This window comes from Scyliorhinus torazame, chromosome 17, assembly GCF_047496885.1.
Source record: "Scyliorhinus torazame isolate Kashiwa2021f chromosome 17, sScyTor2.1, whole genome shotgun sequence".
In the NCBI taxonomy this organism is placed as follows: Eukaryota; Metazoa; Chordata; class Chondrichthyes; order Carcharhiniformes; family Scyliorhinidae; genus Scyliorhinus; species Scyliorhinus torazame.
The window spans coordinates 189,559,781-189,572,340 of NC_092723.1; positions in this window are offsets into that span (position 1 = coordinate 189,559,781).

A 12,560-nucleotide genomic window follows, 5' to 3' on the forward strand; every position below is an offset into this window, starting at 1 on the left:
CGTAATAGCTGAAAAACCCGAGGCAGCAATTCAGGGCCATGGGGCAGTGAGGGAGGGGGAACGCCATAAGGGGGCGCATGCGCTCAGGGTCAGGGCCTATAACTCCATTTCGCACTGCGTAGCCTAGGATGGCTAGACGGTCGGTGCTGAACACACATTTATCCTTATTGTATGTCAGATTCAGGTGTGCAGCCTGGAGGAATTTTCGGAGGTTGGTGTCGTGGTCCTGCTGGTCATGGCCGCAGATGGTGACGTTATCCAGATACGGGAACGTTGTGCGTAAGCCGTACCGGTCAACCATTCGGTCCATCTCTCGCTGGAAGACCGAGACCCCATTTGTGACACCGAAGGGGACCCTTAAAAATTGGTAGAGCCGCCCATCTGCTTCGAAGGCAGTGTACTTGCGGTCACCATTATGGAGGGGTAGCTGGTGGTAGGCGGACTTGAGATCCACCGTGGAGAAGACCTTGTATTGTGCGATCCTGTTCACCAGGTCGGCTATACGGGGGAGAGGGTACTCGTCCAGCTGCGTAAACCTGTTGATGGTCGGGCTGTAGTCAATGACCACCCTATGCTTCTCTCCGGTCTTTACCACCATTACCTAGGCTCTCCAGGGACTGTTGCTCGCTTCGATGACCCCTTCCCTCAGCAGCCTTTGGAATTCTGACCTGATGAAGGTCCGGTCCTGGGCACTGTACCGTCTGGCAACCTGTAACTAGTGGGGTCCCTCAAGGATCAGTGTTGGGCCCGCAGTTGTTCACAATTTACATAGACGATTTGGAGTTGGGGACCAAGTGCAATGTGTCAAAGTTTGCAGACGACACTAAGATGAGTGGTAAAGCAAAAAGGGCAGAGGATACCGGAAGACTGCAGAAGGATTTGGATAGGTTAGATGAATGGGCTAGGGTCTGGCAGATGGAATTCAATGTTGCCAAGTGTGAGGCTATCCATTTTGGGAGGAATAACAGCAGAATGGATTATTATTTAAACGGTAAGATGTTAAAACATGCTGCTGTGCAGAGGGACCTGGGTGTGCTGGTGCACGAGTCGCAAAAAGTTGTGTGCAGGTGCAACAGGTGATGAAGAAGGCTAATCGAGTTTTGTCTTTCATTGCTAGAGGGATGGAGTTCAAGACTAGGGAGGTTATGCTGCAATTGTATAGGGTGTTGGTGAGGCTGCATCTGGAGTATTGTGTTCAGTTTTGGTCTCCTTACCTGAGAAAGGACATATTGGCACTGGAGGGAGTGCAGAGGAGATTCACTAGGTTGGTCCCAGAGTTGAGGGGATTAGATTATGACGAGAGGTTGAGTAGACTGTGACTGTACTCATTGGAGTTTAGAAGGATGCGGGGGGATCTTATTGAGACATAGAAAATTATGAAGGGAATCGATAGGATAGATGCGGGCAGGTTGTTTCCACTGGTCGGGGAAAGCAGAACTAGGGGGCATAGCCTCAAAATAAGGGGAGGTAGATTTAGGACGGAGTGTAGGGGGAACTTCTTCACCCAAAGGGTTGTGAATCTCTGGAATTCCTTGCCCAGTGAAGCAGTTGAGGCTCCTTCTTTAAACGTTTTTAAGAAAAAGATAGATGCCTTTCTAAAGAATAAAGGGATTCGGGGATATGGTGTACGGGCCGGAGAGTGGAGCTGAGTCCACAAAGATCAGCCATGATCTCATTAAATGGCGGAGCAGGCTCGAGGGGCCAGATTATCATAGAATTTACAGTGTAGAAGGAGGCCATTCGGCCCATCGAGTCTGCACTGGCTCTTGGAAACAGCACCCTACCCAAGGTCAACACCTCCACCCTATCCCTATAATCCAGTAACCCCACCCAATGCTAAGGACAATTTTTGGACACTAAGGGCAATTTATCATGGCCAATCCACCTAACCTGCACATCTTTGGACTGTGGGAGGAAACCGGAGCACCCGGAGGAAACCCACGCACACACGGGGAGGATGTGCAGACTCCGCACAGACAGTGACCCAAGCCGGAATCGCACCTGGGACCCTGGAGCTGTGAAGCAATTGTGCTATCCACAATGCTACCGTGCTGCCCGACTCCTGTTCCTAGTTCTTATGTCTTATGCTCCTGATGGCGACGGGTTTGCAATCCGGGGTGAGGTTCGCAAACAGGGAAGGCGGGTCGACCTTAAGGATCGCGAGGCCGCAGACAGCAAGGGGGGGTATAGAGCCGCCGAATTTAAAGGTCAGGCTTTGCAGGTGGCATTGGAAGTCCAGCCCCAGGAGGGTAGCCGCGCAGAGGTGCGGCAGGACATACAGGCGGAAATTGGCGAATTTCCTCCCTTGGTCAGTGAGATTCTCTAGGCAGAACCCCTTTATCTCCACCGAGTGTGACTCGGAGGCCAGGGAGATCCTTTGGTTTACAGGGTGGGTAACAAGTGAACAAGCCTTACCGTGTCGGGGTGAACAAAGCTTTCCGTGCTCCCAGGGTCAATCAGGCAAGACGTTTTGTGTCCATTGACGAGGACCGCCATGGTAGCCTTTGCGAGCCCCCGGGGTCGATTTTGGTCCAGTGTCACCGAGGCCAGATGGAGCAGCTGCGAGTTCTGGTCGGGCAGCGTGTAGTCGGCCGTGCTGGGGGCCTGGGGCCCCATCCACGATGGCGTCGGCGGTGGACAAAATGGCGGCGCCCACCCGTCCAGCGTGGCGTCCAGGGGGCAAGATGGCCGCCCCCGTGGGTCGCACGTGGCCCTAGGATAGGGGGGTGGAGGTGAGCGCTGGAGCGGGGTGTGCTGCGGCGTTCCGGGGGCGCGGGAGACCGCGGGCACAGCGCGGTGAGCGCTGGCCGGTCGGGGCCTGGAGCGGGGCGTGCTGCGGCGTTCCGGGGGCGCGGGAGACCGCGGGCACGGCGCGGTGAGCGCTGGCCGGTCGGGGCCTGGAGCGGGGCGTGCTGCGGCATTCCGGGGGCGCGGGAGACCGCGGGCACGGCGCGGGGCGGTGAGCGCTGGCCGGTCGGGGCCTGGAGCGGGGCGTGCTGCGGCGTTCCGGGGGCGCGGGAGACCGCGGGCACGGCGCGGGGCGGTGAGCGCTGGAGCGGGGCGTGCTGCGGCGTTCCGGGGGCGCGGGAGACCGCGGCGCGGGGCGGTGAGCGCTGGCCGGTCGGGGCCTGGAGCGGGGCGTGCTGCAGCGTTCCGGGGGTACGGGAGACCGCGGCCACGGCGCGGGGCGGTGAGCGGCGCTGGCCGGTCGGGGCCTGGAGCGGGGCGTGCTGCGGCGTTCCGGAGGCGCGGGAGACCGCGGCCACGGCGCGGGGCGGTGAGCGGCGCTGGCCGGTCGGGGCCTGGAGCGGGGCGTGCTGCGGCGTTCCGGGGGTACGGGAGACCGCGGCCACGGCGCGGTGAGCGCTGGGCGGTCGGGGCCTGGAGCGGGGCGTGCTGCGGCGTTCCGGGGGCGCGGGAGACCACGGGCACGGCGCGGGGCGGTGAGAGCTGGGCGGTCGGGGCCTGGAGCGTGCTGCGGCGTTCCGGGGGTACGGGAGACCGCGGCCACGGCGCGGGGCGGTGAGAGCTGGGCGATCGGGGCCTGGAGCGGGCTGCGGCGTTCCGGGGGCGCGGGAGACTGCGGCGCGGGGCGGGGCGGTGAGAGCTGGGCGGTCGGGGCCTGGGGCGTGCTGCGGCGTTCCGGGGGCGCGAGAGACCGCGGGCACGGCGCGGGGCGGTGAGAGCTGGCCGATCGGGGCCTGGAGCGGGGCGTGCTGCGCTGTTCCGGGCGCGGGAGACTGCGGCACGGCGCGGGGCGGTGAGAGCTGGGCGGTCGGGGCCTGGAGCGGGGCGTGCTGCGGCGTTCCGGGGGTACAGGAGACCGCGGGCACGGCGCGGGGCGGTGAGAGCTGGGCGGTCGGGGCCTGGAGCGGGGCGTGCTGCGGCGTTCCGGGGGCGCGGGAGACCGCGGCCACGGCGCGGGGCGGTGAGCGCTGGCCGGTCGGGGCCTGGAGCGTGCTGCGGCGTTCCGGGGGTACGGGAGACCGCGGGCACGGCGCGGGGCGGTGAGAGCTGGGCGGTCGAGGCCTGGAGCGGGGCGTGCTGCGGCGTTCCGGGGGCGCGGGAGACCGCGGCCACGGCGCGGTGAGCGCTGGGCCGTCGGGGCCTGAAGGTGGGGGTCTGTGGGGCTGCCGCTGCGGGGTGCCACGGGGCCAGGGGGCCACCGCGCGGTCGGGCCCGTCGGACTGCGCATTTAGGTAGGTGACATCCATGGACCCTGCCAGGGCGCGTGCCTCTCTGAGTCCAAGGGTGTCCTTCGCAAGGAGTCTTTGGCGGGTATCTGAGGAGCTCATACCTGCCACAAAAGCATCTCTTATTAAAAGTTCCGTGTGCTCGCTCCCCGAAACTGGCGGGCAGCCACAGTTTTGGCCCAGCACCAGTAGCGCCCGGTAGAAGTCTTCCAGTGATTCCCCGGGGCTTTGCCGTCTCGTAGCAAGCAGGTGGCGAGCGTAGACCTGATTTACAGGGCGGATATAATGTCTTTTCAGTAGTAGGATGGCGGCATCGTAGTTTTCCACGTCCTCGATAAGGGGGTAGATCCCAGGGCTGACCCTTGAGCGCAGGAGATGCATTTTCTGCCCTTCTGTGGGCTCACCTCCGGCCGTCTCCAGGTACCCTTTAAAACCCGCCAGCCAGTGTTTAAATATAGCAGCCGGGTTCTCCGCGTGGGGGCTGAGTTGAAGGCACTCCGGTTTGGTCCGGAGATCCATCCTTCCAGCTTAAATCTAGTGCATTAAATTGATGCGCAATCAATTACTCTCGAGATGAAGGTAATCAGTAACTGAGGCTTTAATGCACTAGAACTTTACCCCAGCAGCTTCGGTACAGAAAGTGAAGGCTGCTGGGACGGCACCATCTCTTATACCCCGCCTTCGGGGCGGAGCTACGTCATACAGCCAATGGTAGACTCCAGGGTCTTAACCAATGGCGTCAGCCTCTCAGGTACTGCAAACCCGGTACTACCACAATTGGTTGTCACGTGAGTCAAGGTGAACAATCTCATTTACTATTCTTGCTCCACATTGACTGAATTACCTCATCATGGGTACCATTGTGAGAAGCCTCCCCTGCACCCTCTCCAAGGCAGGAAGCGCCTTTTGTCAAGTGTGGTGCCAGGAACTGGTCACAAGACCAGTGACCTATGAAGCTTTACCATAACTTCCCTCACTTTGTACTCTATGCTTCTATTTATAAAACTAAGGATCCTGTATGTTTTTAGCAGTCTGTTGCTGCTTGAGAAATAAATCAACCTAACACAAAAACTATTGATTGTAAACAATCAGCACTGTTGTTTGTATATACTCAATGAAAATAATGTCTTTTTTTTGGTTTCACATTTCAATGTACAGATTTGGAATCAGTGTAAGTGTGAAGCTTCCAGTTCTCATTGGGTTTGATATGATTATCTCTGATTTTTTCAATGACTCTAAGTCACTGACTAATAGTGAACTCGTGTATTTCAGGAAATGGCCATGATTTTCTATCCACTTATTTTAGCAAAGATTAAACTTATCTTACATGGTATGTGGCAGCACCGTAGCACACTGGTTAACACTGTTGCTTCACAGCGCCAGAGACCCAGACCCAGATTCGATTCCCAGCTTGGGTCACTGTCTGTGTGGTTCTCCCCTGTGTCTATAAGACCATAAGGCATAGGAGCGGAAGTAAGGCCATTCGGCCCATCGAGTCCACTCCACCATTCAATCATGGCTGATTTCAACTCCATTTACCCGCTCTCTCTCCATAGCCCTTAATTCCTCGAGAAATCAAGAATTTATCAACTTCTGTCTTAAAGACACTCAACGTCCCAGCCTCCACCGCCCTCTGTGGCAATGAATTCCACAGACCCACCACTCTCTGGCTGAAGACATTTCTCCTCATCTCTGTTCTAAAGTGACTCCCTTTTATTCTAAGGCTGTGCCCCCGGGTCCTAGTCTCCCCTGCTAATGGAAACAACTTCCCTACATCCACCCTATCTAAGCCATTCATTATCTTGTAAGTTTCTATTAGACCTCCCCTCAACCTCCTAAACTCCAATGAATATAATCCCAGGATCCTCAGACGTTCATCGTATGTTAGGCCTACCATTCCTGGGATCATCCGTGTGAATCTCCGCTGGACCCGCTCCAGTGCCAGTATGTCCTTCCTGAGGTGTGGGGCCCAAAATTGCTCACAGTATTCTAAATGGGGCCTAACTAATGCTTTATAAAGCTTCAGAAGTACATCCCTGCTTTTATATTCCAAGCCTCTTGAGATGAATGACAACATTGCATTTGCTTTCTTAATTACGGACTTGACCTGCAAGTTTACCTTTAGAGAATCCTGGACTAGGACTCCCAAGTCCCTTTGCACTTCAGCATTATGAATTTTGTCACCGTTTAGAAAATAGTCCATGCCTCTATTCTTTTTTCCAAAGTGCAAGACCTCGCACTTGCCCACGTTGAATTTCATCAGCCATTTCTTGGACCACTCTCCTAAACTGTCTAAATCTTTCTGCAGCCTCCCCACCTCCTCCATACTACCTGCCCCTCCACCTATCTTTGTATCATCGGCAAACGTAGCCAGAATGCCCCCAGTCCCGTCATCTAGATCGTTAATATATAAAGAGAACAGCTGTGGCCCCAACACTGAACCCTGCGGGACACCACTCGTCACCGGTTGCCATTCCGAAAAAGAACCTTTTATCCCAACTCTCTGCCTTCTGCCTGACAGCCAATCGTCAATCCATGTTAGTACCTTGCCTCGAATACCATGGGCCCTTATTTTACTCAGCAGTCTCCCGTGAGGCACCTTATCAAAGGCCTTTTGGAAGTCAAGATAGATAACATCCATTGGCTCTCCTTGCTCTAACCTATTTGTTATCTCTTCAAAGAACTCTAACAGGTTTCAAATCCATGCTGACTTGTCCTAATCTGACCCTGCACTTCCAAGAATTTAGAAATCTCATCCTTAACAATGGATTCTAGAATCTTGCCATTAACCGAGGTTAGGCTCATTGGCCTATAATTTTCCAACTTTTTCCTTGTTCCCTTCTTGAACAGGGGGGTTACAACAGCGATTTTCCAATCCTCTGGGACTTTCCCTGACTCCAGTGACTTTTGAAAGATCATAACTAATGCCTCCACTATTTCTTCAGCTATCTCCTTTAGAACTCTAGGATGTAGCCCATCTGGGCCCGGAGATTTATCAATTTTTAGACTTCTTAGTTTCTCTACATGGGTTTCCTCCGGGTGCTCCGGTTTCCTCCTGAAAGACGTGCTGTTAGATGATTTGGACATTCTGAATTATCCCTCAGTGGGCAGTTACTGGAATGTGGCGACTGGGGGATTGTCACAGTAACTTCATTGCAGTGTTAATGTAAGCCTACTTGTGACGCTAATCAAGATTTACTATTATTATGACAAGAATGTAGAGGTTGGGCCAGAATAATCAGAAACAGTGCCTATTGTGGGTGGAACATATGATCTTGGACACACACTGGTGAAAGATAACTTTAAAATGAATCAGTCACAGTGATCAATAGGTGGAGTACACACCCGGATAAACTAGTGGAGGTATGAATCCTGGTAAGAATTAACGACAATTTGATGCAGAAATTGGGTGTTTTTCCTGCTGGGAAGTTATAATAGGCATAATGCCCTCTCTCAGTCCTCATTATAGTTCTGTAAAGAGTCATTTAGACTTGAAATGTTCCCTCCTTCTCTCCACAGATGCAGGCAGACTGGCTGGGTTTCCCCAATATTTTCTGTTTTTACTTCTGAGTTCCAGGGTCCACAGTATTTTGCTTTTATTTGAGTGTTCTAATTATCTTGTGCTGTCCCACTCACCTATTATTCCCACTAATCCTTGCTAATTTCTACTCCCAGCACATTGACTTCACAAACATCACCTCTGCTTACAAACCCCGTTATACATTTGCCCCATTTCCTTTCATGTCTTTCAGATACTGGTCTGTTTATATTTTATTGCTCTTGTTTTACCATCAGTGGTACAATCTTACTAATACATACGCTGCTATTGCCTAAAGGCATATTACAACATCCCCCTTTCTTTTGAATTATACTTTCCCCCTTTCCAAAGAAGTATAAGTATTTACACTACATGTACATAGATTCATCCGTTTTATGTACTTACGCATACAGGTAATCTGCTGGTACTCCCTGATCTTATAATGGTGACCTTGTCTGGAGGGTTTTTAATGGATTACAGTGATCTGTGAAATTGCGATTATTGGATGTTGTTTCTGGTCACACTTGGAATGGAGCAGTTTGTGTAACAGGACATCAGGGAGAATCAGCATCAGCAATGGATCGGGATTGTCCTCTGGTCTGGATTTTCCTCGGATCTGCATTGTCCTCTAACTGGATTGTCCTCGGATCTGGGGTGTTCTCTGATCTGGATTGTCCTCGGATCTGGATTGTCTTCGGATCCGGGATGTCCTCGGATCTGGGATGTCCTCGGATCTGGGATGTCCACGGATCTGGGATGTCCACGGATCTGGGATGTCCTCGGATCTGGATTGTCCTCGGATATGGATTGTCCTCGGATCTGGATTGTCCTCGGATCTGGGCTGTCCTCGGGTCTGGGCTGTCCTCAGATCTGGGCTGTCCTCGGGTCTGGATTGTCCTCGGATCTGGGCTGTCCTCGGATCTGGTCTGTCCTCGGGTCTGGATTGTCCTCGGATCTGGGCTGTCCTCGGATCTGGGCTGTCCTCGGATCTGGGCTGTCCTCGGATCTGGGCTGTCCTCGGGTCTGGATTGTCCTCGGATCTGGGCTGTCCTCGGGTCTGGATTGTCCTCGGATCTGGGCTGTCCTCGGATCTGGATTATCCTCGGATTTGGATTATCCTCGGATCTGGATTATCCTCGGATCTGGGCTGTCCTCGGATCTGGGCTGTCCTCGGATCTGGATTATCCTCGGATTTGGATTATCCTCGGATCTGGATTCTCCTCGGATCTGGGTTATCCTCGGATTTGGGTTGTCCTCGGATCTGGGTTGTCCTCGGATCTGGATTGTCCTCAGATTTGGGATGTCCTCGGATCTGGATTGTCCTCGGATCTGGATTGTCTTCGGATCCGGGATGTCCTCGGATCTGGGATGTCCTCGGATCTGGGATGTCCACGGATCTGGGATGTCCACGGATCTGGGATGTCCTCGGATCTGGATTGTCCTCGGATATGGATTGTCCTCGGATCTGGATTGTCCTCGGATCTGGGCTGTCCTCGGGTCTGGGCTGTCCTCAGATCTGGGCTGTCCTCGGGTCTGGATTGTCCTCGGATCTGGGCTGTCCTCGGATCTGGTCTGTCCTCGGGTCTGGATTGTCCTCGGATCTGGGCTGTCCTCGGATCTGGGCTGTCCTCGGATCTGGGCTGTCCTCGGATCTGGGCTGTCCTCGGGTCTGGATTGTCCTCGGATCTGGGCTGTCCTCGGGTCTGGATTGTCCTCGGATCTGGGCTGTCCTCGGATCTGGATTATCCTCGGATTTGGATTATCCTCGGATCTGGATTATCCTCGGATCTGGGCTGTCCTCGGATCTGGGCTGTCCTCGGATCTGGATTATCCTCGGATTTGGATTATCCTCGGATCTGGATTATCCTCGGATCTGGGTTATCCTCGGATTTGGGTTGTCCTCGGATCTGGGTTGTCCTCGGATCTGGATTGTCCTCAGATTTGGGATGTCCTCGGATCTGGATTGTCCTCGGATCTGGATTGTCCTCGGGTCAGGATTATCCTCAGATTTGGGATGTCCTCGGATCTGGATTGTCCTCGGATTCGGGTTGTCCTCGGATATGGATTGTCCTTGGATCTGGATTGTCCTCGGATTCGGGTTGTCCTCGGATATGGATTGTCCTCGGATCTGGATTGTCCTCGGATCTGGGTTGTCTTCGGATATGGATTGTCCTCGGATCTGGGTTGTCTTCGGATATGGATTGTCCTCGGATCTGGATTGTCCTCGGATCTGGGTTGTCTTCGGATATGGATTGTCCTCGGATTTAGGTTGTCCTCAGGTCTGGGTTGTCCTCGGATCTGGATTGTCCTCGGATTTGAGCTGTCCTCGGATATGGGCTGTCCTCGGATCTGGGCTGTTCTCGGATCTGGGCTGTCCTCGGCCACTCATCATCTTGGTACCATTGTGTGTCATGACATCATACAACGTGGTTCCAAAAAAATTCTTGGCGATTGGTGACAACAAATTGTCTCTAACAGAGTCTCGGAGTAATTATTACTGGCAGTATCGGTGATTCTGAGTGATTACTGGTTGTATCAGAGACATTGCGTTTTAACTTCTGGCAGTATCGGTCATTCTGAGTGATTATTACTGGTGGCATCAGAGACTCTGGATGATTATTACTGTCTGTATCGGTGACTCTGGGTGATTATTACTGTCTATCGGTAACTGGGTGATTATTACTGTCTATCGGTAACTGGGTGATTATTACTGTATGTATCATAGATTATCATAGAATTTACAGTGCAGAAGGAGGCCATTCGGCCCATCAAGTCTGCACCGGCTCTTGGAAAGAGCATCCTACCCAAGATCCACACCTCCACCCTATCCCCATAACCCAGTAGCCCCACCCAACACTAAGGGCAATTTAGCACGGCTAATCCACCTAACCTGCACATCTTTGGACTGTATCGGTGACTCTGGGCGATTATTACTGTCTGTATCGGTAACTCTGGGCGATTATTACTGTCTGTATCGGTGACTCTGGGCGATTATTACTGTCTGTATCAGTGACTCTGGGCGATTATTACTGACTATCGGTGACTCTGGGCGATTATTACTGCCTATCGGTGACTCTGGGCGATTATTACTGACTATCGGTGACTCTGGGCGATTATTACTGACTATCGGTGACTCTGGGCGATTATTACTGACTATCGGTGACTCTGGGTGATTATTACTGTCTGTATCGGTGACTCTGGGTGATTATTACTGTCTGTATCGGTGACTCTGGGCGATTATTACTGACTATCGGTGACTCTGGGCGATTATTACTGCCTATCGGTGACTCTGGGCGATTATTACTGACTATCGGTGACTCTGGGCGATTATTACTGTCTGTATCGGTGACTCTGGGTGATTATTACTGTCTGTATCGATGACTCTGGGCGATTATTACTGTCTGTATCGGTGACTCTGGGCGATTATTACTGTCTGTATCGGTGACTCTGGGCGATTATTACTGTCTGTATCGGTGACTCTGGGCGATTATTACTGTCTGTATCGGTGACTCTGGGCGATTATTACTGTCTGTATCGGTGACTCTGGGTGATTATTACTGTCTGTATCGGTGACTCTGGGCGATTATTACTGTCTGTATCGGTGACTCTGGGTGATTATTACTGACTATCGGTGACTCTGGGCGATTATTACTGTCTGTATCGGTGACTCTGGGTGATTATTACTGACTATCGGTGACTCTGGGCGATTATTACTGTCTGTATCGGTGACTCTGGGCGATTATTACTGACTATCGGTGACTCTGGGCGATTATTACTGTCTGTATCGGTGACTCTGGGTGATTATTACTGTCTGTATCGGTGACTCTGGGCGATTATTACTGTCTGTATCGGTGACTCTGGGCGATTATTACTGTCTGTATCGGTGACTCTGGGCGATTATTACTGTCTGTATCGGTGACTCTGGGCGATTATTACTGTCTGTATCGGTGACTCTGGGCGATTATTACTGTCTGTATCGGTGACTCTGGGCGATTATTACTGACTATCGGTGACTCTGGGTGATTATTACTGTCTGTATCGGTGACTCTGGGCGATTATTACTGTCTGTATCGGTGACTCTGGGCGATTATTGCTGTCTGTATCGGTGACTCTGGGCGATTATTACTGACTATCGGTGACTCTGGGCGATTATTACTGTCTGTATCGGTGACTCTGGGCGATTATTACTGTCTGTATCGGTGACTCTGGGCGATTATTACTGTCTGTATCGGTGACTCTGGGCGATTATTACTGTCTGTATCGGTGACTCTGGGCGATTATTACTGTCTGTATCGGTGACTCTGGGCGATTATTACTGTCTGTATCGGTGACTCTGGGTGATTATTACTGTCTGTATCGGTGACTCTGGGCGATTATTACTGTCTGTATCGGTGACTCTGGGCGATTATTACTGACTATCGGTGACTCTGGGTGATTATTACTGTCTGTATCGGTGACTCTGGGTGATTATTACTGTCTGTATCGGTGACTCTGGGCGATTATTACTGTCTGTATCGGTGACTCTGGGTGATTATTACTGTCTGTATCGGTGACTCTGGGCGATTATTACTGTCTGTATCGGTGACTCTGGGTGATTATTACTGTCTGTATCGGTGACTCTGGGCGATTATTACTGACTATCGGTGACTCTGGGTGATTATTACTGTCTGTATCGGTGACTCTGGGCGATTATTACTGTCTGTATCGGTGACTCTGGGCGATTATTACTGACTATCGGTGACTCTGGGCGATTATTACTGTCTGTATCGGTGACTCTGGGCGATTATTACTGTCTGTATCGGTGACTCTGGGTGATTATTACTGTCTGT